Source organism: Apium graveolens, chromosome 11 (assembly GCF_009905375.1).
Source record: "Apium graveolens cultivar Ventura chromosome 11, ASM990537v1, whole genome shotgun sequence".
Taxonomy (NCBI): domain Eukaryota; kingdom Viridiplantae; phylum Streptophyta; class Magnoliopsida; order Apiales; family Apiaceae; genus Apium; species Apium graveolens.
In genome coordinates, this window is record NC_133657.1 from 113,909,901 (window position 1) to 113,917,985 (window position 8,085).

The 8,085-nt window shown below is 35.2% G+C and overlaps 1 non-coding gene across 1 annotated transcript; it reads left to right on the forward strand.

The window, feature by feature from the left end:
- Positions 1-883: 883 nt before the first annotated feature.
- LOC141699574 (small nucleolar RNA R71) lies at positions 884-990 on the forward strand. The gene has a single exon (XR_012566021.1). It is a non-coding gene; the product is annotated as a small nucleolar RNA R71 (small nucleolar RNA).
- Positions 991-8,085: the final 7,095 nt, after the last annotated feature.

Sequence of the window (8,085 nt, forward strand, 5' to 3'; positions counted from 1 at the left end):
ATAACTTATATAAATAAACTAATTTAGATTTATGAAATAAACTTATTTAAAATTTATAAAATAAATCCTTTTAAGTTTATTAAATAATTTATATTAAAGTCCAATTAAATAAATTTATTTAAGTTAACAGTTAAACTTTGAGCTTGGCCAATTCCTCGAGCTATTTAGTTGTATACCCCGCACACCTTTTCTCGTACTTTAACAGATAAACGTTCAATCAAAGTACCTTCCTCAACTTAACAATTCTTCTAAAAATTATAGCCAGATTCCTTTCACGAGCTGTTGATGCCTAGTGCAACTGGTATGGTTCACAGATGACTAACCCCGATTCAGGTCTTCGTATTATGGCCTTGATAACATTGTTAAGCTTGCCTCAACTTTATTGCTTCGAACACTGACTGTCGATAAACAATTGTACTTTCACTGGAATCCTTTCTGGTACTTTAGACAATGCTTCACTTCTACTAAAATCTTGAATACTTCATTCACTGTTCTTCACCGGCGCTTGAACATATAGATGAACTCCTGTAAGTGAGTATAGCTTCAAGACTGCAGATGTCTTCTTTAATCTATATCTATACCCTGTCTTCAATTCTTTAATCTGATTAACTTCATAATTATCCAAAGTGTCCACCTTCATCGTCAAAGCTTTAATTGGGCAGCTATAGCAGTTGCTGCATCCAACTCCAGAATTCCTGCTACTTTTCCCTGAGTCAGTCTCTGGGAAGGATTCTGGTATTCAGTAGCAGCCATCAGTTCAATCAATTCATAGGCTTCATCGTAGCTCTTAGCCCACAAGGCTCCTCCTAATGCTGTATCGAGCATGGGTCTAGAAGTAGCACCCAATCCATTGTAAAAATAGTTTATAATCATCCAATCAGGCATGCCGTGGTGTGAACACTTCCTTAGCATCTCCTTATATCGATCCCAAGCCTCACACACAGATTCTCCAGTTTGCTGAGCAAACTGAGTCAGAGCATTCCTGATTGCAGCAGTCTTCACCATAGGAAAGAATTTAGTGAGAAACTTTTGAGCCAGATCTTCCCAAGTGGTGATAGACCCTGGTGGTAGAGAATGTAACCAGCACTTTGCTTTGTCCCTCAGAGAGAATGGGAAGAGTCGCATTTTGATAGCATCTTCAGTCACACCATTGAACTTTAAAGTATCACAAATCTCGATGAAATCCCTGATGTGCATGTTGGGGTCTTCAGTAAGAGAACCCCCAAACTGAACTGAGTTCTGTATCATCTGAATCATGCTTGACTTGATCTCAAAAGTGTTAGCCGAGATGGCTGGTCTGATGATGCTCGACTGAATGTCATTGATCTTAGGCCGAGAGTAGTCCATCAAGGCCTTAGGATTTTCTTCTTGATCTCCCATCACTACTAAAGTTGGTTCCTCGACTTTCTCTTCTTCTTTAAAAACTTCCCTTCGAACCACTACAACTTCTTCCTCGGCTTTATCCAGAGTTCTCTTACGAGACCGCGAACGCGTATGCATACACGCTCGCTAGAGTACCTATGATATAAGACAAGAAAACAGATAAGTAATAATGTCCGAGTCAATGAACTTTAACGACGACTAATGACAAACACATAAACTAAAAATTAACACTGCAGTCCCCGACAGAGGCGCCAAAAACTTGTTAGGGCTAAACACGTGCTAATAATTCACGCAAGTATACGCGTTTGCAAGTAATATAGAAATATTTCTAGTTCGATCCCACATAGACTTGCTTTGGTTAACTATGTAATTTATGCACTTATGCACCGATGATATGGTTATTATCCAATGCTAAGACGATAACAAATTGGGTTTGATTCTAACTATGAATTTAGACTAACAATTATAACTAAGAGAGTAAAGAGAGTTGTATATTATATGAGACAAACATGGGATTCTAACTTCATTAAATACTTCATTCAATAGCCTTATTGTTCTTAACCTTAGCATATAATGGTGATGACACTAATCAGATAACACGAAACTAGTAAACGCCAACTTTCGTTGCACGAATACCCTACTACCAGACATCCACAAAAGAGATAGAAGCTGAATAGACACCAATTATATCGAGACCCTATATGTCTATAGAATTTGACAACATAACGGTTTAATGTGCAAGTTATCTATCATGATTACACAGGGCAAGTAAGATGGTTAAAATTACCTACGAATCATGCATAACAATAACACATGAACCTATGCTAGCATGGCAAGTTCTAAATCCTTAAATTTATTATCGCTTCATTAAATATTAACACGCTATCTTACATGTTCACGATTCTTATAAGACGAATAAGCACAACCAATACTAGGTTATCATACAATCACCACACACTAAGGCATCGAAACAATTTAACTAAAGAAATCCATAAGTAAATCCGCTAGAACCCCACGATAACGATCAGCCCATAATTGGACTCATCATCAACGTGGGTTCCGATGAAAGCATGGTATAATAAACATAGTCTTTATACTGAATAAATAACAAGACCAAGTACGAAACAAGAGTAAGGTTCACAAATAAGAAAACTAGCATCCAATTTACAACTTAGAACAAAGATTCACAAGTAAAAATAAGATCTTCTTCATCTTTGTTGAATCATGCTAAATCGGTCTTTTTATGACTCTCCTTGTGCTCCGGTACGTCTCTCCTTTGAAAATGTCCTTTATTTAAATATATATAGCAGCCCATGCAAGATAGAAGTCCTTTAATTATAATTAGAATATAATCAGGATTCTGTGATCCCGACCCGGTGCGGCCGCGCACTTGACCAGCGCGGGCGCAGTGCCTATCTGACAACCTGGCGCGACCGCGCGCTATACCAGCGTGGGCGCGCCGTACTTCTGGAAAAAACTTCTGATTTCTTCTTTTCTTTGCTGCTTCGAGCCAGATTTGTGGCGCCCTCCAAACCCGGGTCAGAAGTTTGGGGTCCACACACACACACCTTATTTACAACCTGCTTATAATAATAATAAAGATAAAATAATATGCTATGACCCTACCTACCAACTACCATGGACCGTAACAGGTGAAAGTATGTACACAAGCCACACACACACTTTATATTACAAACGTCCAAATCCCAACTATTCAAACTCAGAACTGAATATTAAACATGATTACAAACTTTTACAAACTCAAACTATCTCAAAAGCTGTCAGCTAGCTTAACTCGATCAACTTGGACTCCTAGCTCTTGCACTGGATTGGGGATCCTCGCTACCAATTGGTTTCTTTTTAACTGGAAAAAAACATAAACAATATCGCACAAATGAGTTAACTAGCTCAGCAAGTCACAATGACAAGACTGAGAATAATGATCATCAAGTGAAAAGACTTATGGTATCAAGTGAACAATGAATAATGATCTAGAATTGGATATTATATTTTTATTTTAAAAACCAAGGTTAGGTTGTTAATCAGTCACGCACTAACCCCGATCAAGGCACACAGCTCTGCTCAAATTACTGGATCCAAGGCACACATTGGCCTAACCTGACCACCAATCTGGTCTGACCACGAATCTGGTCCACAATTTTATAAAACAATCCATTTCTAACATAATAACATAATAAATAATTTAAAACAGTAAACAAATTCAGAAGCAACATTGGATGTCCAATAATGAGATGGTTCCAATCTTCACAAATGAAATATGGTTATCAAATGGTGAAAAAAATGGATAACAAAAGAATCAAAGTTTCAAGGTTATAAGGATTTGGTCTTTCAGAGCGTAAGGTACAATGGTTTGAATATGTAAGCAATCTGATTCAGTGTTTGGTATTTAGTTTGCATGTATTTGTGGAATAGTATCGTATATCTGTGGTTCGTATTTGGGGATTTAACAATCAATGGTTCATAAAGAATAAGGTTTACGACTCAAAGATCAATAGCTGGAATCAATGTTTAGGATTCAGGGCTTCAAAGCACCTGCAATATAAAACAGGACTATCAATCATCTACAATATATCTCGATAAAGTTCAGAACACTTGCCTGGTACTAGCTTGCTATACTTCACCAATTTCCAATCACAATCTCCTACTCCTCGACTATCTGTTTCCCTTTCCTACGCCTTGCCTCTTCTGCTCACATAGCATAAGCATATATCAATACTCAACTCATACGATTCTATTCCGTATACACTTCTACCTACCCTTCGTTTTACCCAAATCTGACTAACGGATTGAAAGTTACGCTAAAAACAAGTAAACACTGAACATATAGACCGACAATCAAACAACAAATCACATATAACACGTAACACGTCAAACAATCAATGACATTCCATTTACAAAGAAGTCTCGGGTCATAAACAGGCTTTCGGGTATTTAATATGATTTTTAAAATATTTTCAGAATTAAAACGGGTCGTTGGGTAAATTTTAAAGCAATAAACAAGGTTCGGTTGGCCACATCTGGCTTCAAAATAATTTTCTAATAATCATCGAGCCTTGAAAACAATTTAAAATAATATTTTAAAGCTCAAAACTATTTTTTGGAATTTTTAAATCATTAATAAATAATTAAATCTAATAATATAATTAATTAAAATCAATTAATAATTAATTAAATCATTTAATTAATTAATTGACCAATTAACTAATTAATTATTAACTAAAATTAATTAACTAATTAATTTAGATTTATTTTTGAATTAAAAAATAATTTTTTGGAATTAAAATAATAATTTTTGGAATTTTCAGAAATTAAAAATGAATTTTTATAATTAAAATAAATAAGAAATATGATTTTTAAATAATTTATAAACATGAATCCTATTTTTGAAAATTATGGAAACTACAGGGACTAAACGGTTTCTTCTTCAAAAGTTCGGGGGCCTGTTTGCAATTTTGCAAACCCCCACCGTCGACTCGCCGGAGTGTGGCCGGAGAACACGATTACGGCCATCTCAGGCCACCAAACTATCCTGAATTAAACTACAGGCTAACAGCAACTTGTACATGCAATCAAAACACACAACCCTTCCCAAAATTGGCCGGAAAATGGTCGGGAAACTCACCGGTTTCCGGTGACTCGGTGTAAATTTCAAAACACAACTCTGTTCAAACCATGAATTGTCTATTAACGAGCTATACATCAATCGATTGCAAATTTCATGAGGAACAAAACCCACTATATTTCAACATCTAATAACCCCCAGATCAAAAAGCCCTAAATTTCAATTAAGAACATTCATACGGGTTATAAACCCTAATTTTAAAATTCAAAAATTAAACTCAATTTTGAACATGTTATTGAACTCTAAATCAGTCATATGACATATGAAAATCATCAGGAAAACAAGCTCTACAACATACAATCATTAAATCATCCAAACAATCATCCGAACAAAAATTTATAATTTTAATCATAATAATTCGAAAATAAAGAAAAATATAAAAATTAAACCTTGATTTCTGCAGTAAAATAAGTTCTGGAATCTGAAAGTACACTCCAAATCCTTCGTTTTGGTTACTCCAACTTTCCCAATCGATTTCAATAACACCTTGAAACTGTAGTTTGATTCTCAGAAGGTTTTATGAAATTAGGGTTTTTCTTTGGAAAATTCTATAATTACTATTTGCAAATGATTTTCGGTACGAAATAAAATACGGTAAATGCTATTTATAATTACGGAAAATTAGTATCCCGTTGGATCATTCCGGATATAAAATGGTACGTTTATTTATAAAAACAGATCCAAACGGTACCGGTTTCAGGATAATTATCCAAATCGGTACAATTTGTACTGCGGTCTTGGTCTCAGAGCCTGGTTACACGTATTACGAGGTGATAATTGTAATAGTTTAATAAAAAGATCCCGTTTATCGAAAATACGAGTTTTATTGATTTACCGAAACGAATAATGTATCGAAAATATTGTGCCAGGACCCGCGCAGGACAAACTGTACGCCGGATCGAAAAAGTCGAAACATGGAAAATGCTCGGAATATTGCAATTAGGTTAGGAAGGAGTTCTCGGAAGAGTTTCGGGTTATAAAAACGTAAAAACGGGTGACGTCGGCTGGTTCTCGATTATATAAAATAGTTTATAAATACTCGGAAAAAGAATTTATAAAATCCATATATTTCCTATAAAATCATAAATCAACATAAAAATAAATAGGAAGATATGACAATTATCTATATGTTATTTTGGACATATAAAAATTAAAATACTCAATTGACATTATTTTTAAACATCCAAGCACATATACCACTTAACAAATACTTCATAGAATAAATACGGAACATGCATAATATTTATTTATTTTCAAAATAATTACACGATATATCCCAGATAATATAGGCTTTCCACGAGCTTTTATTCCAACACCATCTTAACACCAAATTAGCATCAAAATAATGCTAATTCGCCCGATTACCTAGATAATGTCTGAAATGCAAAAATACTAGAAAACACGTTAAAACTCTAACAACTTGAGTATAAATACGTCAATTCAAAGCTTAATAGAGCATTATAAAGTGTCATAATAGCCACTCAACAGCTACCGGTTTTCTGGATCAAATTCTGCATTTCCAGATTTCTTGAGTAACTGAAATGAAAGATGCTTGTTCCTCTAGCACTAAACTGATCTTCAAGGATTTTCATCTTAATTTCCTTGGTTCTTCAAATCTCTGCCAGATAATACTTCTCAGTATTGAAGTAATCATCAGTAGCTTCTTTTGTACAACCATATTTCTTGTTTAGAACCACATATCTCTCTTGCTTCTCCCGCTATGAGAGTTGAATGCTTAAAGGAGATCACCTTCGTTTACCACCTCTCTCGTACAATAGGATCCGCAGATAAAAACCAAATGGTACTCCCTTTTTGGAAAACAGCTTCTCCCCTTATGAAGAATAGTGATGAACCAAACCACTTCTTCTGATTACTAGGAATTCACCTTGTGTTTACCACCTCTCCCATACAATAGGATCCGTAGTTACAAATAACAATGGTGTGGTGTAGTGTACTTATGTTTTACCTTTTTCCTCCTCCCTGTTATTTCTCCCCCTTAGTTGAGAAATCCTCCAAACTATTACTTAAGCTTTTATCTCCCCCTTAGAGAAGGAATGTATTTTATCGTCTGAAGGAGTTCTCATATTTCACTTTATTGGAAAATAAATAACAAGTTATAGTCTGATCAACGATGTGCCTTGAAATTCTGCAAAATGGATTTACTATTGATCATCATGTTAACCAATATTCCCAACTCCTTATACCTCCCAACTGTGAGATCACCAATTGTTACCAATTTTTAGCTCCCAACTTGTTAGGTCTCGAAGTATTCTAATCCAATCTGTAAATGTTAGGTTCATAAGAGTTAGGTTCCAATCATAAACATAATCGAGACTCGAAGTATTAAGAACCATGTTTAGGGATAGGGAATGGGATATGGTTTTTGCCTTTCTTCCTCACTGTGAGTGTGTGATTCTGTTTTGTGTACCTCACAAGTGTTTCACTCTTCTCTCAACTCGTGTTTACACTCATTCTCACAAGTGTATCACTCCTCTCATAGCTCCAATATCAAGCTGTACCTGCAAGGAAAATCACCTTAGCCATCCTTAAGAAGGTCACAGGTGGTGCAATGGGAGTTCGCAAATCCTCATCCTCGTTAGACTCGTCAGATAAATCTGATTCATAATCTACAAGTTGTTAGTTTTCCTTTAGGGTTCCAGATTTGAACTCTGGGAAGGTAAACAATGATCCAAAGAATTTAGCATAAAGATCAAAGTTTTCTTCTAATGTCTGTGAAGACATTTCCTTGTGACTCATCAGGTAAATCTAAATCATTGTCAACAAGTTGCTGATCTGCACCTATGTCAGATCCACTATCCGCAGATGCATCCAGAGGATTTAAGCCTGGGGAGGTAGACACTGACCACTGACATATGGCTATTGGATCAGTATCCTCTCCTAACACTGTTAGTGTATACTGAAAATATTTATTTGAAGTATGTACATTTATTTCTGGCCAGTTTATTTGAGAATCATTTAAATGTTTACATGTTGTCTAATATTATATATTGTGAACAATCTAGTATCAAATGGGATACAGAATATTAGATTGTTAAATA